Raw genomic sequence first — 23,097 nt, forward strand, 5'->3', positions numbered from 1 at the left:
TTGGCAGAGAACAACCTGGGAGGGCAGCTTGCTCCCACTAATCAGTGCTGGATGTATTTTACCTCATGTAGAGCCATTACCCTTCTTCAAATTGATGTACAGACAATAAGGAGTTATCTATGTGTCATTTTACAAATGTTGTTGCTCTTGGAGCCCATCTTCCCAGGGTTTGCCTGCCTCTCTCTGTCATGTTTAGTCCTTCTTGCTAAGGGCTTTGGGACAGGGACCTGTGATTATTTTTTTACTTCATTGTAATTGTAAGGGCCCATAAAGTTGCAGACCTCCTCTAGTACTGAGTAAATAATAAACAATGCTAATTCTTTTCACTCAAAACTCAGTCTGCAGATTCTTAAGAGGGAGAATAGTGTCAATGCAATCGCAAAAGTGCACATCATCACCAGATGGAAATCAATACATGGCATCACTGTGAGAGTCCACATGGTAGCATTTGTCAGTAATTCTCTTCAGTCTGTCAACACAGTACTCCATCACACAGACAGGAGGAGCATGTTGTGGGTTTATGTATTTGAACCTCTCTGGGGACACCACTAATATAAAAAGCATTGCCACCAGAGGCTTCTTCTGCACTTAATGAAAGGAAATACATTTTCCTTCAATCTCTCCTTGAGCTTGTGGGGGCTTGGACTCGCAGGGCACAGCTATACTCTTCTTTTGTGGGCAGCAGCACTGCAAGAGTTACTGGCAAGACTCTGTCTTACTGTGATAAGACTCTTGCAGGCTGAGCTAGGACCAGACTCTTGGTTCCTGTTGGCAACACCTATAAAAAACTTTAATATCACACCTACAGGTCCAGGCAGTGGAGCAATAGGATGATGTTGCCCAAGCATAGGACCTCCAGACCTTGCATGGTGCTCCTGTGCTTCACCCCTTGGAGAAGAAATAACTGCAACATGTAGTGGCCCATTTGGCCACGGCAAGGGCACAGTGCTCAGCCAGCCATGGCCACGCAGCGACGGGGGGATGTTGTGGCAGCCCACAGCTCATTGGTCAGCCATCTTTCTTCACTGGTCTCCAGTGGGAGCTCTCCACAAGGTGGCAATGTAACACCACGCATCCCACCATTTCTGCTGGCACATGAGGCCTGGTTGGAGCGTCCCTCATCCCAAGAGTGGTACCCTTGGCTCTGCGCGCCCATTGCGGGCACGGAGGCAAGAACAGCTCGGACAGAGCTGAGCACAGGTGGTGCTTCCTGATGGTTCCCTGTCCATGTGTTCAGGGACAGAGAGCCAAGTCCAGCTCTGTGGCTTTGACGTTACTTGTTGGCCATGGGAAAAGACAAGGCATGAGCCTATGGAGTCACCAGGCTGGGAGAACCATGGTCATGCTCTTTGGGCAAAATGGCAGACTTTTAAGAGACCAAATCTGGTATCTTTGTCTTACTAAATTGTACCTTATCGAAAAAGTAATCCTGCTGCATTATGTAGGATATCTGTGAAGCACACGATGACATTGACATGAATGAGCAAGCCAAAAAATGTCTGTCCTAGCTTATACCTGCTTCCCGTTAGTTTAAAAGCAGCCAGGAAACACGTTAGCTGAAAATGAGATGTGATCATTGTTAGGTTTCTTATATCTGCTTAAATCTAGCAGGAGTAACAAAACAAATACAAATGATAGATACATAATACTAGCTTCCTTCTACACCACAGGCCAGGATTTTGTGAATTATCCCCAGATTTTAGTACCTCCCCTCCAGCTTCTGTTCTGTCTCTTACAATAAAGATTTGCTTGCCAATTTCTTTGAACAGGGGAAGCGAGCCAAGTCAGTCCTGGAAGGGGTTGATCTGTGTTTGTTGTGCTACATTTTGGGACGCCCTTTTTTGATGTGTGCCAATGTACTTTGTCCCCCTTAAGTCTCTTTATCCTTGTGGGGGGTCTCTGTCCTTTGGCTGATGCCTTGAGTAGCCCTCTCAGAAAACCCGGGGCAGATCAGGGAGGAAGTGGGAAGGATGCTTTGTCAGCAGAGAAAGGACTCTGTGTAAAGCTGAAGTGTCCTGTAGCTACTGTACAGTCATGTTGTCCTCTGAAGCAACAGGTCATGGATGGCAAGAGGAGAGCAGATTAGATGGATCCAATGAACTCATCTGGTATGGCAGGCTTTAAGCAGTTTGAAGCCTACAAGGGCATTTCCATTTCCAAACCACAAATTATTTCCAGAAACTGGGAAACAAGAGGAGGGAAACAAGAGGAAGGAAAGCTTGCACATGGCAAGCTCAACAGAGAAGAAAAATCCATTGCAATGAAGTCATTGGACAGAAAGCAAACTGCCCACAAGCCCTTTTACCAGAAGAGTTTGGATCAAGAGTCCAGTGAATAGGAGAATTATATGTAACATGCAGTATATGAACTGTCTGGACAACAAAGAAGTATTGTCCATGGATTGGTCTCAAAACTTCCACTAAAGCCTTTAATGCATGAGTCAGTCCCAGAGAAGGTTGGTATACATTACCAGAGCCAGGTTAGAGGAAAGGTGGAACTTTTCACAGAAAATAGTTAACGCTTTGCTTAATCAGGCTTGCTAAACTTTGCTTAACTTGTGCAATGATTTCTGGCTCCTCCATATGGCCTTCACCTCTGAGTACTATTGATTAACTAATACCTAGTTTACCATATGATCTGAGTTCCTCTTAAACACCTTTCTCTTCTTTATTCAATGAAGTTTGTTATTTTAACCCTTTGACTGGGAATTTACTCACTCAGTAGGTGGCTGGTACCTCTTCAGAAAAGCTTTGTGTTAAGGAAGCAAGTGAGAGAGACTGAAGATCCTGTCAATGAAAGCCAAAGTCTTTTGAACTGTTTAGGCTCTGAACTCTTTGTGTTGTGGTAGGATCTAGTAGGAATTCTTCAGCTAGGAGAGGGGGGCCTGCTCTGAGACGCAGGACCAGCACGAAACGAGGAGGCTGCTCCTGCTCTAAAGAACTGCAGCCTGAATAGAAAACACAAAGAATGGGAGGAAAACTAGAGGAACAAAGGAAAGAGATTACTTGGCCAAGATTGAACAGTAAATCAGTGGCAAAACTTCGAAGAGTTCCCTTGAGTCCTAATCTGGTGACCTTTCCAGTGGGGCAGGCTGCCTCTGGCTTTTCACTGAAGTGTGCAAAGCGTTGGCTTTTGATTTGCAAATAGGTTAAAGCATACAGCACATTATGCCAAAACCTTCAGCACAAAGTTAACATTGCCTAATGGTGTCTCATATTGTTCCAGAATGCATAGAGGATTAATCCTCAGCACAATGTGAAAAATTAATGCAGATTTAAACTTCTGAAAAGTAGAAAATATTGGTACACTGTCAAAATAATCTTAACTCTTCCCTCTTTGAGAATTGCTGCTATATTTGCTTGTAGAGGCCAAATCTCAGGGAAAATTCAAGAAACAAGGCACACGAAAGCATCCAGTACAGATTAATATTGTCTTTGTCAAATCCCATCATGAGAGATGGAACAGGCAGCAGAGGGTTCTCTTAAATTTCTTCATAGCCACTTCCTTTAAGTTCATAGACTTTAAAGTCAGGAGGACCTCCCTGGAATGTCTGACCTTATCTATAACAACTTTCAGACTCCTTTTAATTCCTCAGGATTGAGCCAAATGTACTGACATTGTCCACAACATCTTCAACAAAGGCAGGTCTTGGGTGCTGGAGTAGTTTCAGACAGAGAACACATTGTCTGGGGGCCTTGGCTCGGGCCCTCCCCTGCACAGCCACCACAAGGTTGGCTGGCTAACCTTGGCATACTCAGCCAAGATGATGCATTTTGGGGTGTTGAGCCACGCTGCTTTGGGAGTGCTTAGAATAGTCCACCTAAAACAGGAAAGTGATGCTTGGTATTATCTATAGCAGAGCTGGGATTCCTCTAATACCTGGATGAATTTAATCTAGTGCCCCTTTTCCTTTTGAGGTAAAAGGGGTCTAGCTGTGACGCAAACAGGTTACAATTTAGAAAACAGCTTGGCTCTTCAGGCCTTACGGTCCCTCCCATCATCAGCAAGGTGCTAACAGCTCAGCTTCCAACATCAAGAGCAAATAAATACATTTATTTAGTCAGGATGCTTTCTCACAGAGGGAAAGGGCTAGCAGGGGTCTGCAGATCCAGCAGCATCTGCAGAGATGCTGTCGGTATTTGGCTGCAGAGGAGGGTGGCCAGTACTCCCATCATGGCAATGAGGGATGGGTGTGGGACCCCCAAATCACCCTTGGACCTTGCTGAAAGCACTGAAGCCCCATGTATGCTTCAGCTCCTCACTTAGCAGCACTTCTCCCTTTGCCTGTCTTACTTTTTCAGCTTATAAGCAATTTGGGCAGAGCCTGTGGCTCGCTCCATATGCTCTAGGTGTTACATTCAAGTGTAAGATGCTCAAGTCTAGTATGTTGTATATATAAACCCTGGTTTTACTGAGCTGGGAGGAAGAAAAATCCTCTTTTCTCATCTGCAGCACACCAAACTTGTTACCCTGTAAGGAAGAGCTGGGTAGAGAGAGCTCAGGTTCTTGTGCCATTTAATCACGTCTGATCTTACAGCCCAGTGAAATGTTTATGGGAAATGTTTATGGGGGGCCATTTATTAGATGTCTTTTCCCTCTACGTGCTCAGGTGCTTTGAGGAACTTCCTGAATTTACCCCTGTGCAACACTCAGTTGAATCATTCCTCCAGACAAGTTTCAGCCCCAGATTAATAGCAACTTGAGTCCAAACATGATTCACTCTTTTGACTGGATGCTGAAAGTCTGGTATTCTCTTGCCTGCACAAGGGCAGCTGTTTTTATCTTTCTTAAAAAGAAGAAATAATGAGTAAGGGAAAGGAAATAATGTACAATGAATTGCAGTCAGCAGTTATTTGTGTAATGAACAATGTCTTTGCAACACTTCCACGACACTGAGACAGATGCCAAAGGGAAAGTGGCTGAAAGGGGACACCCATACAGCCTACCCATTTGGAGTGGTCCCATCTGGTCCTCATCCCTCACACCTCAGGATTTGTCAGTCATGACATGCTTTCATTTTCTCCATCCTGCAGTGATGCAACATCTCTATGTCATGGTGGGGACCAAGGCACAGGCTAGATGAAATGTCTTGCCCCGTGGTTAGTGGGAGGCAGACTCCAAGTCATTTATAATGTTTTCTTCACTTCCAGTGGGCACATTTCCCTGGTGATTTTTTTTTCCCCCAGAGTGGAAGGAGGTTCCCTCATGTGCCCTGGTATCTCTAAGGAACACGGACACCCATTTTGTCTCTATACTGCTGTTCCCTGGCGACTAAATATCTGTCTGTGCCTTGTTCTTTACATTCGTCCCTAAATACCTGTTACCAGTTACTGTCACATCCAAAATACTGCACTGCTTGGACATTTGGGCTTATGTAATGTGGCATTCATGTTCTTATGAGAATTGGGCACTTCCCTGTTTTTCATTGTGGTCTCTACAGAGCAGGTAGCATGCAAAATAACCCCAGAAAATTTGTGTCAGTGTCTCTCAGACATTTTCTTTTCCATGCAGTCCTACCTCCAGCAGGGCTGGCAGTTAACTGAGTTCTCTACCACTCCTCCAGAAGGTTTTCACCAAGTATATATTGTGTGTTCAACAAAGAACTACTTTTCCCAGTAGCGTAAATAGGAGTTTTGCAAGCGAAGCATGTCAGATTCTGGAATCCAGACTATCTTTAATGGCCCAAGGAGCTGCTACCATCACAGAACCTGAACCTTCAAACCAGCCTGAAAAAGTCTTACCCTAGTTGTTGCTTTGATCCCAGTCACTTTTGGTTGTGGGTGGGAAGGCACACGGATGCCTCCTGAGCAGCTGCCAGGAGATGGGATAGGTGTCTGGCGCATGAGAGGGCAGTAGAAAGGAGCAGAGCCACATTGCAGAGCCAAGGTGGTACAGTAATGGCCTTTTGACAGGGATGTGGTTTCCAGAATCTCTCTCTATTTCTGGCAGAAGATGTCAGGGCCAATGAATCCTGGAAGCTCTCAAGTGCAAGTCTGGATATGTTCTGTCTCAGTGTGCCAGTTCTGCTGAAGGAAAAATGACTGCCACACCACTGTCCCATCCCTCAGCAGCTATTTGGCAACCTCACCCTCACATAAACACAGCAGCTGGCTTGCCTGCTATCTGCTGACCCTTTTCTTTTCCTCACCCCTTATGCCCTGAATGGATCAATTTTTAAAATTTATTAAGAGTCAGATGTACAGCTGAGAACTGAACAGGGATGAAAAACTCCTGGAAAAACAGGTGGGGGTTGCTGGAAAGCAGCATTATTTATCCCCCATGGCCAGCATCAGGTCAAGTAGCACCTCTCCTGGCTCCCTTGCAGTCCTTTGAGCCCCTGCTGAGTTTGATGCTTGTTCAAGGTCACCTGGCCACTTTTGGCTCCTGGCTCTGTGCCTCAGCCCTCGATGGGTGTGTTCAGCCAGGAGAAGAGGGGCAAACCACACAAACCTCACTCACTGGCACAAGTGTTTTTGTTCAGTTCAGACCCTCTCTCTTTCCTCCATCAACAATCTTGGATCCACCAGTTTCTTTGACAACGTCGTTGGCTCCAAGCAGTTACAGGGGCTGGGCAAAGTCAGAATTTTATTTTGGTGCATCTCTCACCTTGAAAAGTGTTACAAAAACATGAAGTCACTGCTAGAAAGGGTTGGAAATTTTATTTCACTTATGTTTTTTTCTGTCACAAAAGACAAATGTATTTAAACTGTAATTGTTTGTGGTAAATGGGATGGTTTTAACAAGTTTTCCAACTTACAAAACTCTTACAAATCTTCTAAACCAAATTTTTCCTTTTTTTAATAATTAGAAATTTAAAGGTTTTGTACATTGAAATAACATTTCATTTTAAAATTTAATTTATAATAGAAAAAAGACATTAAATAGCAAAGAAAAGTCAAAATCCAATATTTTAAAATTATTTTAATCTGTACCAATTTTTGTTTTGCCTTGCTTTGTTTTTGTTGTTTTTTTGGGTTTTTTTTTGTTTTGTTTTGTTTTTTTTTATTTCCTCATGGTTTGTGAACAGTTCTGAAATTTCCCTCCAGTTTTCTTTCTGATGTGGAGAGGAACATCAACTATAGTTTCGAAAACTTTTATAAGTAGGGGAAAGTCTTCCCTGCCAAGCTCTAGCTACAGCTTGGATATGTCTGAAAACACTGACTGTCAAAAGCTGTGATCTGATTTTACCAGGAAGGCTTTTCTTATGTTGTCACACCCCTGTGTAGCCTCTGAAGAGTGAGTAACAGGGAGCTATTCCTGACAGTTTCCACCTGCGTGAGCTCTTAAACTTTTCTAAAATAGAGTATATCATGTTTTGGAGATGGAGATGTGTTAAGATGCTTGGAGACAGCCAGAAGGATTTGTAAACAGAATTATGTGAGACAGGAGTCAATGAATAAGAATAATGACATGTAGGAAAGGATTGGGAAATAAGTTAGGGATGACTCAGTGTGAAGGTACACAGCAAACAATCACCCATCTCTGACAGAAAATGCATGGGAGAGCTTTGAAGCAGAAGATTATCACCAGTAGAGACTCCAGCTTGTAGAGGTTTGCAGCTCAGGGGCTCCTTGAGCAAGGAGCTTCATCCCTTTGTCTAAAGGTATGGCTAAGGTATCTTGAAACACAGTGCGAATACAGATAGAGTCTAATAATTGTGACTTTTTCAAAGTCGAGCGGAACTGCTCACTGGAGCCTGTGGCACTTTGTTAGAGCATCTTTCTTTTCCCCACATTTCATTTATCCATGGTTTGATTTCTACCACAGTCATGCCAGTCCTGTGGTTTTGACTTTTGCCTGAAAAACATTTTTTTTGTATAGTAAGCCTTCACCCTTTCTTCCAATGAAGTTTCAATTAAAAAAACACAAAGTCAAACTGCAATTTAAATCTTTTATTCCACCCCACGTTTAGCTTTATCTCTCTCCCTGGCAGAGTGGTTAATTGGAGAGATGAAGCACTGGGGTGGCTTTGACCCTGAAGAACATAATCTACTCTTTCTTCTCCTGCACATAAATCTCAGTGGTGCACCTTGCCCTTTGCAGCACGATAAGACTGAGTGACCAGCACACACTCAGCAGAGCAGATGAGGAGGGTGTAAGTACAGATAGTTTCCAAATGACCCCAGAGAAGTGCACAAATTATGTTGCTAACAACCATACTCTACATGGCAGGGATCCAGGGCCCTGCAATTAGATGTGAATATTACAGTTGGCTTCAAAACACTATAGAAATAAGAAATTGCTGTCTTTTGGGGAATTAGAGCATCTTTTTATTGGATGTGGGGAGAGCAGATTGGTGGCAGGCTCGTTGCATGTTTTTGTATTCTGGGCAGTTTGCCTGCTTGAGAGGAAGCTATTTATTGATCTCTGACTGTGAGGGTTAATAAATCTCTGTTCAGACTAGTTCAAACTCTGGCCAGGTCAGTCTGAGGCAGATGATAACTGCTTCTTAACCAGAGGCAGTCTCTGAAGCCGCTCTGCTCTGGTCTGCAATAAGAAACAAGGGGTTCCTTGATCTTCCCTCAAGCCTCTAGCATTCAGGTACTTTGGATTTAATTCACATGGAGTTCTTTTTTTTTATTGCATGGCATCGAGGCCAAGAGCATTTTTCCCATCCCTTTACATATTCTGTTACACAGCCGTGCCACCTTCGGTGGGGGCTTGGCAGACAGGCTGGTTTCATTACCCCGTCTCCTCCCCTCCCCGCCTGAAGGACATCTTCATTAGGAATCTCTGTGTGTGGAAATCAGCTCATGCCCCATACAATATGTGCAAGCCCCCTGGAAGGGTTTTGTGAGAGGTCACACGCTGGAGCCTGCCCGTCACTGCCCACCCCGGGGCGGCCACCCCGGCCCGCCGCCTCCCCGGGACTTGCCCTTTGATTCCTCACCCTCAGCGCCAGCGCCTCTGCTTCAATAGACCTAATTTCCAATTGTCTCCATGAGCTTTGCAAGTCTCTCTATCACACCCTGAACAAATATGCTTTTTTTTCCCCCCCTTTTTTATTTGTTCTTCTGAGCTCTCTGCTGAATAATCGGTTCTTTCCCCCACTTCCATGTTTCTGCTCTAATCAAGGACAGATTCTTGTGAAAATAGATTGGTCTTCCCACCCCCCAATGTGTGCTTGTCCTTTTTTTAAAATAATTTCCTAGAACTGGTAGATTTGGCTGGCCCTTGGGTCTCTTCTGCTGTAGGAGGGTTAAAGGGAGAGCTGGGTGGCCTGTTTGCTTTCAACTTTAACTCTTTCATCCTTTTCAGAGAAAAACCTTTCCCCTACCCCCTTCCTTAAGAGAGTCAATCTCATGTGGAGTAGGAACCCCCACTGAAATCTGAACCAGCAGCTTTGGGCTCAGGTAATGCCTCCTGCCAGCTGCCTTGAGCAGCCCTGAATTATGGGTTGATCCTGAGAGGTGCTGCGTGTCTGTTGGATGCTTAGTGCCCTTGGCTCTTACTGGAAATGCCAGGACTCCAGACAGGGACCCTTTTCTCCAGGGCTGTAAGCACTGTGTGGAAGGGTGGAAGCTCTTGATGTTGAGTTTCATAACTGAGGATATTGTGTTCCCTGGACTTCTCCATTTCCCTGACCTCCCACTGAGCGTGGAAAGCACCAATTCTCACCTTCCCTCGAGGGTGCTGGATGCCTGGCAGCGGAACAGCAGGGCCAGATGCAGTCTCACATCTAGAGGAAGGTGAACCTCGCATCCAGAGGAAGGTGAACTTCTGCAAAACCTGAGGAGGGCACTAGAGAAATGCAGAAATGCCAAGACTCAGCCAGCCAGTGCATGTGGCTGCCATCTGCAGAGCCCACTGCCTCTTCTGCTGGGCATTTCCTGGGAGGGTGAGGTGAAGAGGTGGGGAGGGAAAGGGTTCTCAGACAATTTTTTATGTTGTGGAGCAGCTAAGGTCTTATCAACACTTTCCTCCCTGTCTGATCTGTGATTGCTGAGCCTTCACGTGTGCACGCTGGCTGTGTGTGCGTATAAAAATATATGGCTGTATAATTAGAACCAGCCAAGAATATTTGGCTGAAACGGTGGTGAAGGAGGTGGGGGAATCAGGGAGTGTCCAAATATACTGATTCATTGGAGCCAGAACTCTTCATGGGAAGTGTCAGGTTTGATGAATTTCCTATTCAAAAAAAAAAAAAAGAAAAGAAAAAAAAGAAGTTTTGACATATTTTAAACATTCCAGTGTAGTGTTTTTAAACCATCACCTCCTAGACTCATTTTTTTTCCTACTTGCAGAGGTTTTTGAGCTCATTCTGAATCAGGCAGAATAAGGATTTAAAGTGTGGCCAATGTCCTAAACACTAGGTAAAGAGCATCAGTCTGTCTCTTTCTCTCTGTTTCACCAAGAAAATCTTCCTTTTAAAACTGATTGAAGCTGAAATGGTCCACAGGGATACGTCAACTTCAGCCAAATAGTATATATGACTAGATGAGGTGATAGCCACCTCTAATTAGAATGTCTCCATTGTGTAATTTAGTGACTCTTCCCCCCTCCAAGGTGCACCTACCATCCTACTCAATAGCAGCTTTTTGACTGAGTCCCCTAACTGTGCTGGTTTTTTGTTACTCTCCTCATTTCCCCCAATCTTCCCATCTTCCCAGAAAGGCTCCCTGCTCCCTCACCAGTGCTGCAGAACCTCAGCCTTGCCACAGCAACAGGAGCTCAAGGGGATGGCAGTGCTGGCAAAGGCAGAGAGAACCACACATCAAGACAGTGTGTGAAACCACATGCAGTTCAGAGAGGCTCTGAGGAACTGGGACCCACCAATTGAGGATCTAAGCCATTGTTAGAACCTGAGGGCCCTGGCCCTTTTCTGGTACTTTTGCCCAAACCATTACTCATGCTCGCCAAGGTGGAAAGTCCTTGCACTGGAGCCCAGATCCTCAAAAGTTTGGTTTGACCAGAGAATCAAATACCTAAATACCTTTGAGGATTGCAGCTTTAGTCACTACATCGACCACCAGTTTTAAATCCACTCTGGAGAACTTATAAATGCTTCTTTATAAGCCTTTCAGGCTGTACTCTGCCCCTGACTGGCTTTGTCCTGGTGACACTGAGCACCTCAGCTCACATCCCTGCTCTCCCTTCCCCATGCAGCAACTTCTCTGGGGTCTTGGCCACAGCTCTTCCCTTCCTCCAAGCCTTTGAGCAAAGCAGTCACCTGAGCCACTGTTTCAGCAGGTCCCTGTGGGTTGGGCTAAGCAGAGGTTGGCAGATGAACAAAAAGGTAATGTAAATTTGCATGTCTGTTCACATTTCAATAATACATAGATAGCCCTATATGTTTATACATATTGAAATATTCTTGTTATTCTCATATTCTCATTGGTGTTCCAATACCTTGAACTAGTTCAGAGTCAGGCTAAAGAGCTGTAGACAAAGGACCCATTCCCAGCGTTCCTTTCTGAGTGACACCACCGTGGATGACAGCAGCTTGTCACTGTACCAACACCTGCATTTGGGAGCAGTGGGAGGGACACTCAACATCTCTGTTTCCTTCCTTGGGACACTGGAAAATAACTACTCCTGTGGGTCACATAGGAGCTGCCATCTGCAAGGTTTTCTACACTTTCCTTGCCACCATCCGGCAGAAGTTCTAAAGCTCCAGATTTAATTCAGCTTGAATATCTATTATTGTCCCTTTTTTTCTTTTCTGTGCTGTCCATGTCACCTTCACAGGCTGTTTATCTCCTCATGTTCTTTTGCATTAGTTACAAAGGGCAATCTTGTTAGATATGTTGATAAATAGCAGCAAAAAATAATGCAAGCAAGAAATGATGAACTGTTAAAAGGGAATTACACTGTAAAGTATTCAAATGTTAATGGAATACTCATAAGTGTTGACAACACTTCACAATCCTGGTGGTGTTTGAGATCAAAGTTTTAATTTATACTGTGGCAAACTCAAATCCAAACCCAGACAGAGGTCAGAGGATTGCTCTGGTACCATCTGAGAGCAAATCAAAGTGCTGCCATACTGGGAAGCATTCCCTTGGGGAACCTGACTGAACCCAGCAGGGCAGAGCTTGCCCCACTGATGTGCAGGCAGTGCTGATGCTTGCAGGGGAGCCTGGCCACCAAACCTCTGCTGGTCCCACACAGCCCAAATAAGATCAGCCTTGCCATGCCACCTAATTGTGCCTCCTTACAGGAGCTGGACTCAATGATCCATGTGGATCCCTTTCCCGCTCAGAATATTCTGTGTTTCTGTGATACGTCCCCCAAAACACCATCAGTCTCTGACCTACTTTTGTCTCCAACAAAACCTTTTATATTCTTAATTTTCCTGCTCTTTGCCCTGGTTTTCATCTTGCTTTCCATGCCATGCCTCTGCATGTACATTCAAGGCTCATACAGCTTTTATTGATGTTTTCATGTAAATATGGGTTTGGGCTGCAACCCACCCGTTACACATTCAAAGGGTGCTTGATTGACAAGTCTCCAAGTCAACAGAAAAATCAGCTGCACGCTACTCCTTTATGTTCATCTCCAGAGATCTGCTTGGAGTCCCTCCTGTGCTGTGCCAGTGCTCAGACCTGCACAGCCTGAGCTCCCCATGGGCATTTAGGGGAGCTTTAAGGCTTCCCTGCATTGATTTTTCTGTCCCATGAGCTGTGTGAAGCAGAGGGCTGGCAAAGCACTGCACCTTACAGTGGGTTTGCAGGGGCTGCCCTGGAGCTCTCCTGTGACATCCGTGGTGGGGCTGTCTGTGCCAGGGGTGGTGCAGCCCTGCTGCTGGCACGCATGCAACCACACCAAAGCAAACACAGCCGCCAGCTCTGTCTCCAGAGCAGGAGAGCGTCCCCTGAGCCAGCAGAGGCAGCAGCTCACATCTGTTCAGGCGGCCACACGAGCTGCACAGCCCTAACACTGCTGCTTCTCATTTATTCACCTGCCTTTTTTTTCTTTTTCCCCCTCCACCCTCTTGCAGACGGATTTCCCTCAGACAGGACCTCCCCGTGGCTGTCTCTGCGTGTGTTGTTCCCTCTGCTGAGCTCTAGGCCCTGCATAGGGGTGGGCTGGGGGCTGAGTCTGCCCGAAGGGCATTGCTTTGTACCTACCAGATGTGCTGAATTTCTCACTCCGGCTCCCTCTGAGCAGCCCCCTGCTTCCTATTGACCTTGCTGTAATTTAGATTCTCAGCCTTTTGCCAGTCCCTGCAGCTGATTTATTCTCCTGGTGTTTAATGTTGGATTTGCCTCTTTGGAGAAAGGTTATAACCACCTTGGAAATGCTTGAAGAGCCGACCTTCTCTCTTTTTTGTTATTTTTTTCCTCACTCCTTGAGAGCGAGCTCCTGTTACGGTATGTGGTAGCCTGCAGTTTCCCCGCTAGCAAATTCTCTGCTGGTCAGGTCTCTATGTGAGCATTTGCGTTCTATCATTAAGCCTTTAGAGATCCTGCCAGCCACTGGTTTGGCAACCAGTCATTCTCAGCAGGACTGGTTGCCTGTATCCTGTCTTTAGCTAATGCTCTGTCAACCACAGGGGAAACTCAGCCAACAAGATCTCTATCAGCCTTTCAAGGACCAACTGTTCTGCCATGTGGACTGAAGTCGTATGCTCTGGCCTGATCTATTTATTAAAGAGCTCTGCCAATCAGCAGACCTTGTCAAAAATAATGTTTCCCCTTATCCTCTCCCTTCTTCCTGGAAAATGTTGATGCGAGTGACAAAATGTTTGTTTTCATTGACTTATTCCATGGAAATTTACAGGTTCTGTTGGAAAATTAAAGATACTTTTTCAGCTGCTGAAGATCTTTCACTTTGAGGCTTTTCAGATTTCCAATAAAAGAAAAATAATTGAACATTTTCAAGGAAAGGCACTAATCACTTGTTAACACATGGATTGCACTGAGTCTCAGCTTTCCAGCAAGACTGCTCTTTGCTTAGGCTGACTAGTGATTGAAGGGTTTTCCTGTCACAGAGGTGCTCCTGAGGGATGGTGCTGAGGATGGTTCCACCTGCTCTCTGGGCAGTGTTGGCTACGTCTTACCACCCCCATTATTGTCCTGCATTGCTGGTGGACTTGACACATGCTAAAATGATCTTTTTTCTTGATGATCTGATCATCTAGGGTTTATCATCTAGATGGCTTTCGTGCATTGTTTCAGAAGGAGTGTTTTTTTGTTTGGAAGACAGGTGTAATTGTGTGGCTTAAATTCTTCTTTCTGTGGCAAAGATCTTGGTCTTGTTACCATTTATTTCTTCCTGTGTGGACTAGGTGTAGTCATATCAGCTATAATCAAAGTCTTCTTCATTCTTTTGTGCTTGGGAGACTACGTCTGCACAGAGGGGGAACTCTCCTAAACACTTTAGACCCAAGACAGGGGGTTTCATTTCACTTATTCTTTAGATGTGTCGAAATCTGTGACAAAACCAAGCAGTTCACACAGGTATCTTGCATTTTGATGACTACATGGTCCTCTCTTGCTCATCTGAACACATCTGGTCCTGCCTTTCCCTCCCATCAGATATTTAGCTACTGTTAACCTGCCAGACCTAAACACACACGTGGGATCGTGTCTTTGTTTCTATCCAGGCTGTGGACCAGAGAGTGAGGCACTGCATCACATCCAGCTCATTAGGCTCTGCTCTGCTGTACAAGCATGAGGGAAGGTGGAGAGGGTTGAGCAGATAAAGCCTGGAACTGCTCTTCTAGTGAGATGTGCTCACAAAGCCACTGTGATCACCCAAATTAAGCTTTAAAGTACTCTGAGCAAATGCTGTATTAGCTGAGCTCTGAGAATTGCTGTGTGTGTGTGTGTGCATGCACATGTGTGTCTCAACCAGATGTTCTCAAGCTCAGCCTCCCTGAGCTTGGCAGAGAGCTCTTTCCAGAAATGCGCACTTGTGACTTCAATGCCCAATGGATTCCTCTGAGCTGGCCTCCAGTTTGTCTGGCACATACTGGCTGGCATTTAACCACAGCTGGATTGGTAGGAGAAAGCTTTGGAAACCAGAGAGCCTTGCCCATCCTTGCTGGCTGGGGGAGATGAATCTCTCCCTCTTGCCTGCCCAGCTCTGGAGGTGCTGACACCCCGACACCTCAGTTGTATGGCATAAAAAATCACCAAACAGCTGGTAGGGCAAACACAGGAAGAGCAGGTTTTCCTTTGGAGAATGCAGCTCTGTCAAAACTCAAAATATCTTGAAATATTTTTAGTATGAAAAGTGCTATTTTTAAAATCTTGAAACAACTCTTTAAAATGTGGTGTAATAGGTTATGTGAAATATAAAGTAAGTCAAACTAGTCTTGTCCAGATTAAAAAAAAAGGTTTGGTTTTTTTTTATCATAGAGAATTTAGTCATATTCTTGTTTTGTCCTGGCTTTGAAGAGAAAGCTCTTCTCAACTTGAATGAGTCCAAATTACAGTACCCCACTTCTTTTGTGAAACAAAATACTGGTTCATGGTGAAACTTAATGGGAAGATTTTTCTTTAGGATCAAACCCTATTTATGCTGCACATCTGAATCATTCATTTGGAGTTCTCTCACAAATGCCTCAGTCCCTCACCTGGAAATCAGGAAAATCCCCATGTAGCTAATGTGACCGATCGTAAAACACGCACATTGAGTCAAGCATGATAGCAATGAGGAAAAAGAGCGACCCTGTGGGTAGGGCAGTGGTCTCGGACATGAGATCCGGGTTCCCTGTTCCCTGCACACGGTCCCTGTGGCCATGGTCCATCCCCTGAGATCATCCTCGTTAGATAGCAGTTATGGCTTTGGCAGTGGCTCTCAGGGTGCCATTAGGGCCGATCGAGCGCACCGTGTGCGCAAAGCCCAGGCCTGATGACGAAGGTGGCCCGAGGAGATGAAGGTGATTTGGTGCTGGGTATCAGCTCCTCGATTATAAGGAAACATGCAAACCTTTTTCCTCCTGGCTTCTGTTGCATTGCATTTTCCTCTTGGCTCCTTGAGGGGGGCCAGAAAAATGACACAGTTAGAAGTCTGTTGGAAGCTCACCGGTTGAGGGGCTGGTGGCACACAAGACCTGACAGAGCTGGGAGTGAATAGGAGTAAACCCAGCAAGGGTTAGGTGAGGCCAGCGAGCTTTATTTTTGAAGCGGCACAGAGAGAGAGAGAGAGAGAGGGAAGAAAGGAAGGAGGAAACAGCTGTAAGGACATTTTTGTTGCTGACTGGTCCAAAGGAATGTGTATAAACAGCTTTAGATGTATTTTCCTGAGCATGCTAAGTGTATTTACTCCCTGCTCTAATTGGTCCTGCCTGAAGTTAGCCAGGACTAAGAGTTCCCATGGGAAGTACGCCTCACTGACTCAAACGCTCTGCAGACTGACTGGAGCTCACAGTGCAACCAGTGTTTGTGATGGCTCCGGGGCTGTCCTTTCTCACAGCCTCCTGCTGCAGTGCCCAGGGCTGCACAGGCCAGGTGGCTTTCCTGCAGGGCAGCAGCATGGCTGGCTGGCACCAGTGCTGGACCTGGCAGCACAGGAATAAAGGGCTGTGTCTCCCTCCTGGGAAGGCTGGTGCACACAGCTGAGGCAGAGGATGCTTGAATTTATTTCATGAGCCAGCTACAGCTCAGTTCTTCACTCAGTCCAAGCAAGTTGCAGGTGAAGGCTCCATGTGCAGAGCCTTTTCCTGGTGTGTGCATTGCCATGCAGGCACCAACAACCAAAGGCATTTTTGCACGTGCAAACGCCCCTGGATGCACACAAAGTGTTTGTTCCCAGTAAAACCCAGACGGACACTTTTTCTGAAGAAAGTGCAAGCAGTCAGCAAAAAAGGGGGGGAAGCATAAACCAGTTTCTCGTTGCAAAATGTCGTTTTGATGGAACTGACATTTTTAGCAAAGCCAGTATAAATTTCAATGTTTTGTTTTGTTTGTTTTAAAAAAACAAACAGAAAATGTCCAAATATGTAATATTGACATTTTCAGAACCAAATGTTTTCCTATTCCATCCTAGCACAGTTCTTAAAATTTGAGTTAACTTTTTCTTAAAAATACTACAAAGAGACCAAAGGAAAAAGAAGGCTTAAGTTCTTCTGAAGTATGTGGGCTTTCCACAAATATTATCTTTTCATTCTGACTCAACACTTGAGCCCATCCATCAAAGTGAAAATGAGATGCCCTCTTTTGGGAAATGCATGTTTTACTCCACTATCTAAGCCAGTTAGTTGTGAAAATGTTTCCAAAGAGCCCTGCCCATGACTGGTGATCTTTGGGGCTGCTGGCATCCTCCAGCCAGCAGACACCTGTAAAATGCATCCTTGGCAGGGTACCAGCACAACTGCCCTTCCCATGCAGGGAGCATCAAGGCAGAAGCAGGTTACAGCCTAGGCTATCACCCTGTCCAAAAGAAAGATAAACCAAAAATCTCATCCGGATGCTGGATTTCTAAAAATTGCTTTCCCTGAAGGTGCTTGAGGTCAAGAGATGTTGAGGAAGGGAAAAGTACAATGTGGGAGCTGCCTCTGCCTTGCTGGTTGCCAAGCTGTGGAGCCAGCAGAAGTTGTTGACAGGAAGGGAAACACTGGTGTGGTTCTGACAGTTTTTAAGCACTGTGTTAACACTGGTGATAAGGATTGATTATGACTGCAATTCTCCTTCATCCATTATATTGCTTTGGATCTCCACAGAGAACCCAGAGTGAGTGAAAAACTGAGCAGTGGGTTTGAGTTTGGTGACCTTGGATGCTGAGCTGGGCTTGGGATCTCCAGCAAGATTTGTTTCATAGACATGCTGAGCCTCTGGTTTCCCTTCTCTTTCACTTCCACCTTCCACTTTTCCTGTAAAGCTCTCTTTCCTTCTGTGTTTCCCAAATCCCGCCAGCTTCTGATGGGTTGGACACAGCTCTCAGGAGCTGGCAGCAGAGCCTCCCAATGAGCGCAGGAGGTGATGCCAGTCACACCTGTCATTCAGAAGAAGATGTTGCCTAGAAATTTACTAGAACTGCTGAAGGGAGCCAGTTGCAGGGGAGAGATGGAAAAAATGAGCCCCCAGAAGAGACCAGATTGCTCCCAGGCTGACCTTCAGGGGGTGCAGCGTGTAGAGCACCAGCCACATGCAGTGTCATGCATGATACACATGCCAACTCTCCAGGAGTTTTCCAGAAGCATTTCCAGTCTCCAGGAGGTTTTCCAGTTTTTATCTCATATAAAAGCTGATGCTCTGAGCCCCAAAGACCTCCTGTTCAGTCCCTCAGGACATGGGCTTGCTGTCCATGGCCCAAAAATTCTCAGATTTTACAGCTGGCTGGAGGGGTTATGAAAACCTGGAGTAAGTCCAGTGTGCTTTTGATTTCTTTTTCCTTGAGCTGGCTTTTTCCATGGCTCTTCCTTTATCTTGCTCTCCATCCCATGACATCTCTCTCCCCCTTGTCTTGTGGCCCCACACCAAAACCAACTCCACCCTTCCCTGAGTGTCCCAGTTAGGAAGCAAAGAGGTAACTACGTGCCAGCTAGTACCTTCTTATCTAGTCACAGTATGTTCCCCTAAGGGAATTTTTGGCCTGGGATTTTGTGTGTGTGTGTATATGTGTGTGTTTTATATGCTTTATTTTTATCACAGAAAGGATAGACAGTACATTATGTCTTCAGTCCAGGAGGTTACACACGAGATAAGAGACAGGCAGATATACTACAACTGCTCCAGCCCGTGGAGTTGTGTTCCTGAGATAGCACTGGCAATGTAACAGGTAAACTGTTTCCAACCCCCCCACATTTGGGCAGTGGATTTTGTGTCAACAAATCCAGATCCAAGCAGAGATTTCAATGTTGATGTTCCTGCAGACAGAGAATAAAGTCCACAGTGCTTCCTCCATTTCTGCCAGAATTGAACCTTCTCAAAGACATCAGTCTCTCATCACCCCCATCCTATCCACTCCTCCTCTGGCTTCATTCTCACCCTCTCTGTCCATCTCCAGTCTGGCTGTGTTATGTGGTTCAGTGATCCCTTTGGGCTCCTCCAAGAATGCATCCAGATTAAAAGGAAATGGCGGGGGTGTGTGTGTTTAGGCAACACTGGTGTCAACAACCTCATAGTAGCACCTGTTAGCCAAAGTTAGGAAAGTAAATTTTAAAAAAGGTATTTTGGCATTAAAAGCTAGAATCAGAGATGGTTTATCCGTGCCTACTTCTTGCATCTTTTTTGAAACCATCTGGTCTAATTATAATGCTGGAGACTGTATACTAGTTTTTAAAGGATTAAGGGTGAGCCACAATACTGGGTGATCCCCTCTACAGTGATCACCCCAAAAGAGCGATCCCTTTTTGTTCTATCTTTTCAATAACAGCGTCCTTGCCACTGAGCCACAGCTGTGGCAGGCTCCAGTGTGCATCCAGGGTCTGATTCTCAAGCACTATCACCCTCACAAAGCTCAGGGGCACACAGCCACTTCCACGAAGCCATTCATCAAGGGAGGTGTAGCAGAGCCTTTGAGTCATCCCAAAAAATCCTGCCCTCCTTCACCTCCCCCCCAGAGCCTTTGTCTTGTGCTGTGAAGGTTAACAGCATGTTGCAGCATCACGGTGCTCCTTTGGGGATAGTGATGCTGGGTTTATTTTCTCAGGAGAAACAGATAAAGGTGGCACCAGCTCCTATCCAACACTAAAGCTAAATTAGTAAATTTATTGCCCTTTCAAACCTGAGGGACGTGACAGGAACTGTTTAGGATTTTGATCCAAAGCTTAGCAAAGCTGTGACCTTTGGATCAGCCTGACAATGAGCAATTGCGGCCGTGCTGCCCCGGCATCCATCAAATGCAATGATTTAGTGCTTGACTGGCATTGCAGAGATAAAAGTCACTGTAACTAAACATTGTCACAAGATGGATGTCTCCCACTTAGAAAATATTGTCTTAACTTAGGCTTTAGTTTCTGGGTGTTTCTGTGGCGGTCTCATCCCGGTGTCCGCATCCTTTACAAATATTACACAGACTTTAATGAATGTATCTTTGTGGCTTACCTGTGAGGTAAGAGCAAACCATCTTCCTAATTTCAGAGGGAAATAAGGCACCAAGAGATTATCAGCAAAGCGTAACCACTCCTTGTGTTACCTAGCAAGAACCATATATATTTCAGTTTTCCTGGTTAGCTTTTCTGTAGCTCTTTATGCATATTCAACATGGCTCTGGCTGGCCCCAGGTCCAGTCCCAAAGGCTGACAACCTTCACACATCCAATCCCTCATGCCTTGCACTTGGCAACTTGAAATGAGACACATGCACAACACATCTCAAAGCTCTAACTCCCTAACCTGTGAGGGCTTGATATTGCCTTTTTGGTGTCCTGATGCTTCTGTTCATGCCACAGATATTCAGTATACACTTAAATTTAAAGTAAAGCTGACATCACCCCTGCAGTGTTATTTTCAAGATTCCTGTGGTAAGGCTAATTAGGCAATTACAGTATCTTGCAAGATTTGTAATCACTGGCTATATCAAAGGAATCTATCAAACAAATATCAGATTACGTTGTGCCCACATCTCCCTCCCTTTCCACAAAACTCCACACTGATTGTTCCAGTGCTACTCATGCAATACAACCATGGGGCAATGTATTTTCTCAAGGTTTCAGATGAGGAAAACCAGAGCTGCTGGATCCCAAGTCAGCAAAATCCATGTAGTTCTTACAGCCTTCTCCATCTGCATGTGTCCTCAGCCATCTGCTGGGAGCGTGCAGGTTGAGGAGATGGGGCAGGAGGATGGTCCCTGCCTCATCACACTGCTGGGTCCAGTTGAGCTTCCCTGCAATAGCTGCACTTCTACTTGAGCCCTTCAGCAGCTTCCACCTCCAGGAGACATGGGCAGAAGGGACGGATTTGGTTTTGATTTTTCCTTCCTACCAAAGTCCCCCTTTCTGGTTCAGCTTTTGGCACAGCTTTTCACTGGCTGATGACCAGCTTGGACACCAGAACACTTTCAAGGTACAAATTAAGTTCTGAGCAATGACTTCTGCTATTCTTTATGCCTGGCAGCTAGTCAGAAGCTTCTCCCAGGTCCCTGAGCCTCCCAAAGACCCTCCTCACCCATTGTTTGGTTCCCTGTTGCCAGCTCTCAATGTATGGCAGGCCTTTGCTGGGGCAGCACTGCAGAGCTGGCAAGCCCACAGCCCAGGTGAGCCTTTCTCCTCCAGCACTTTGCAGCTCTGAGACTGTTAAAGCTTGCACATGCCTGAGGCTGAGCATCTCACAGTGGTTTTGGGAACAGGTAATTCTGCTTTCCTCTAGCTTGCTTTTATATTTCCAGGTCTCCCAACTGCTCTGCACAGGCAGTAGGAGGGCTGGGGTCTGCTTCTTCCAGTGTGCATGGTGGGACTGGGTCCCTGCTCTGCCATACAAGCAAAAATTTATTGCTCTCCTGGGTGAGGAGGGACTGGCTGTGTGCCTGGGCAGTGGGGCTGGGACCCAGTGGATGCTCCTCCAGCCACAGGTAGCAGAAATGCTTTCCTTCCAGCTAAGTGGTGTTGGAAAAGTGTTTTCTTTTCATCCTCTTTCTAATTTTGGGCTCTGAACTCAGTGCCCAAAACACACATACACCCGAGTCTAAGGTCCAGCAGGCCAAGATACATGTGTTATTATGGGGACTGTACAAACAGGAGCAGGATGGGAGGGAAGGAGCCAAACAATGATGTCTCCCTTCTTTCTGCCCAATATTTATTGTGATTTTCATGTGTCTGTCCCTGGCTGCCCTCAGGCATGTCCATGGCAAGTAGGGTTGAGCTGCACCTTCCTTGTTTAAGCCAGACCTCCTCTATCCACTCCATTTGACTGTTTTTCCCCTTTTAAAATTCATTTGTCAGATTTTCCATGATGGAAGACAACAGAGGGAGCATCACTGCGGCTGCAGCACAGCACACTCCTGTCTGTTTCCAGGCTAAAGTCACTGCGCCTCCCATCATCTGGGCAGCACAAAAACAGGACCAGAAGCACAAAAACAGGACCAGAGTCCTACGTGGGGATGGGATGAGGAAATAGCCAACCCATCTGCAAACACAGCCATCTCTGCCTGAAGGATGTAGCCCCAGGACAGGATGCAACCAGGCAAGTAAAAAGCCAACAATTCATGAATATTTTGCAGACAGATCTGAGGACATTTTTAAGTTCTAATGGAAAATAATATTTGATACTTTGCAAGTCAGTAAAAACTGATTTTATCTCTGTGACTTTTTCTGCAAGACAGGCAATGATATCACATTATTGATGGTATTCTTTGTACTCTGTCCTTATTTGCACTGTTTCCCATCTCTTATCCCAATCACTCATGAATTGCTCACTCATTCAGCCACATAGTTAAATGGACAAGAATACAGATCAGTTGGACCTTGAAAATCAAGGAGTTTGTATTTAATATATTTTTACCTGTGTAGCAAGACAGTGATATTGGCTGAAAGTGGATGCTTCCACAGTGAGTTTCCTCTCTCACACTTCCCCAAAAAAGAGACCCCTACCCACCATATTTCACCACCTCATGTGCCCGCACAGGCACTGGGTATTGAACAGAGGCTGTACTTGGAGCAGTGCACAAAATGTTATATTCAGCACACTAAAAAAAAAACCTTAAATTATCACGTCCTGAGAAGTTCCCTAAACATTCTTAAAATAGATTTTCCCATCATTTTGGGTCTTATGCAGATTGATGAGATCTGGGAATCTGCTGTTAATTTGCTCATTGGGAGGTGTTTTTACAACAGCTTTCTGCACTCATGAGTTTTGTGCTCTTTCTAAAACACTCACTAAACTTCCAATAGCAAACTCCATGAGGGCATGAATGCCCTCTTGGTTGATCCCATTGATCCCCAAAAATCAGCACTAAATCCTGACTCCCCCATGGTCTCCTTCTGTCAGTATGGTGCCAAGGCAGGAATCAAGCACATTAACATCCCCAGATGTGCCATGACTGCAGAGTGCTGGGTTCAGAACAGGCCTGGAGGAGCTTTACCTGTGTGTCCCAGGAATGCACCCGCTGCCTGTGCCAGCTGCGTGTGTGCCAGCAGCGCGTCGTGGCCCGTGACGCGCGGAGCAGCAATGCGCCCGGGAGTGCGCTGGGGAATGCCGAGGATGCCACAACAGGAAACACGGAGACATAACATGTCCAAGTGGGGTAACTGAGGCAGACGGAGCAGGAA

General features: G+C 45.6%; 1 long non-coding RNA gene across 1 annotated transcript in view; it reads left to right on the forward strand.

Annotated features, from left to right (window-relative positions):
- The window catches only part of LOC141729373 (uncharacterized), a 62,934-nt gene extending 40,807 nt beyond the window's left edge, over window positions 1–22,127 (forward strand). Inside the window, exon 3 of the long non-coding RNA XR_012580849.1 lies at window positions 21,772–22,127. This is a non-coding gene — a long non-coding RNA (uncharacterized LOC141729373). The remainder of the gene's footprint in view (window positions 1–21,771) is intronic.
- The last annotated feature ends 970 nt before the right edge of the window (window positions 22,128–23,097 follow it).

The sequence above is a fragment of the Zonotrichia albicollis genome, chromosome 6 (genome assembly GCF_047830755.1).
Source record: "Zonotrichia albicollis isolate bZonAlb1 chromosome 6, bZonAlb1.hap1, whole genome shotgun sequence".
Lineage (NCBI taxonomy): Eukaryota > Metazoa > Chordata > Aves > Passeriformes > Passerellidae > Zonotrichia > Zonotrichia albicollis.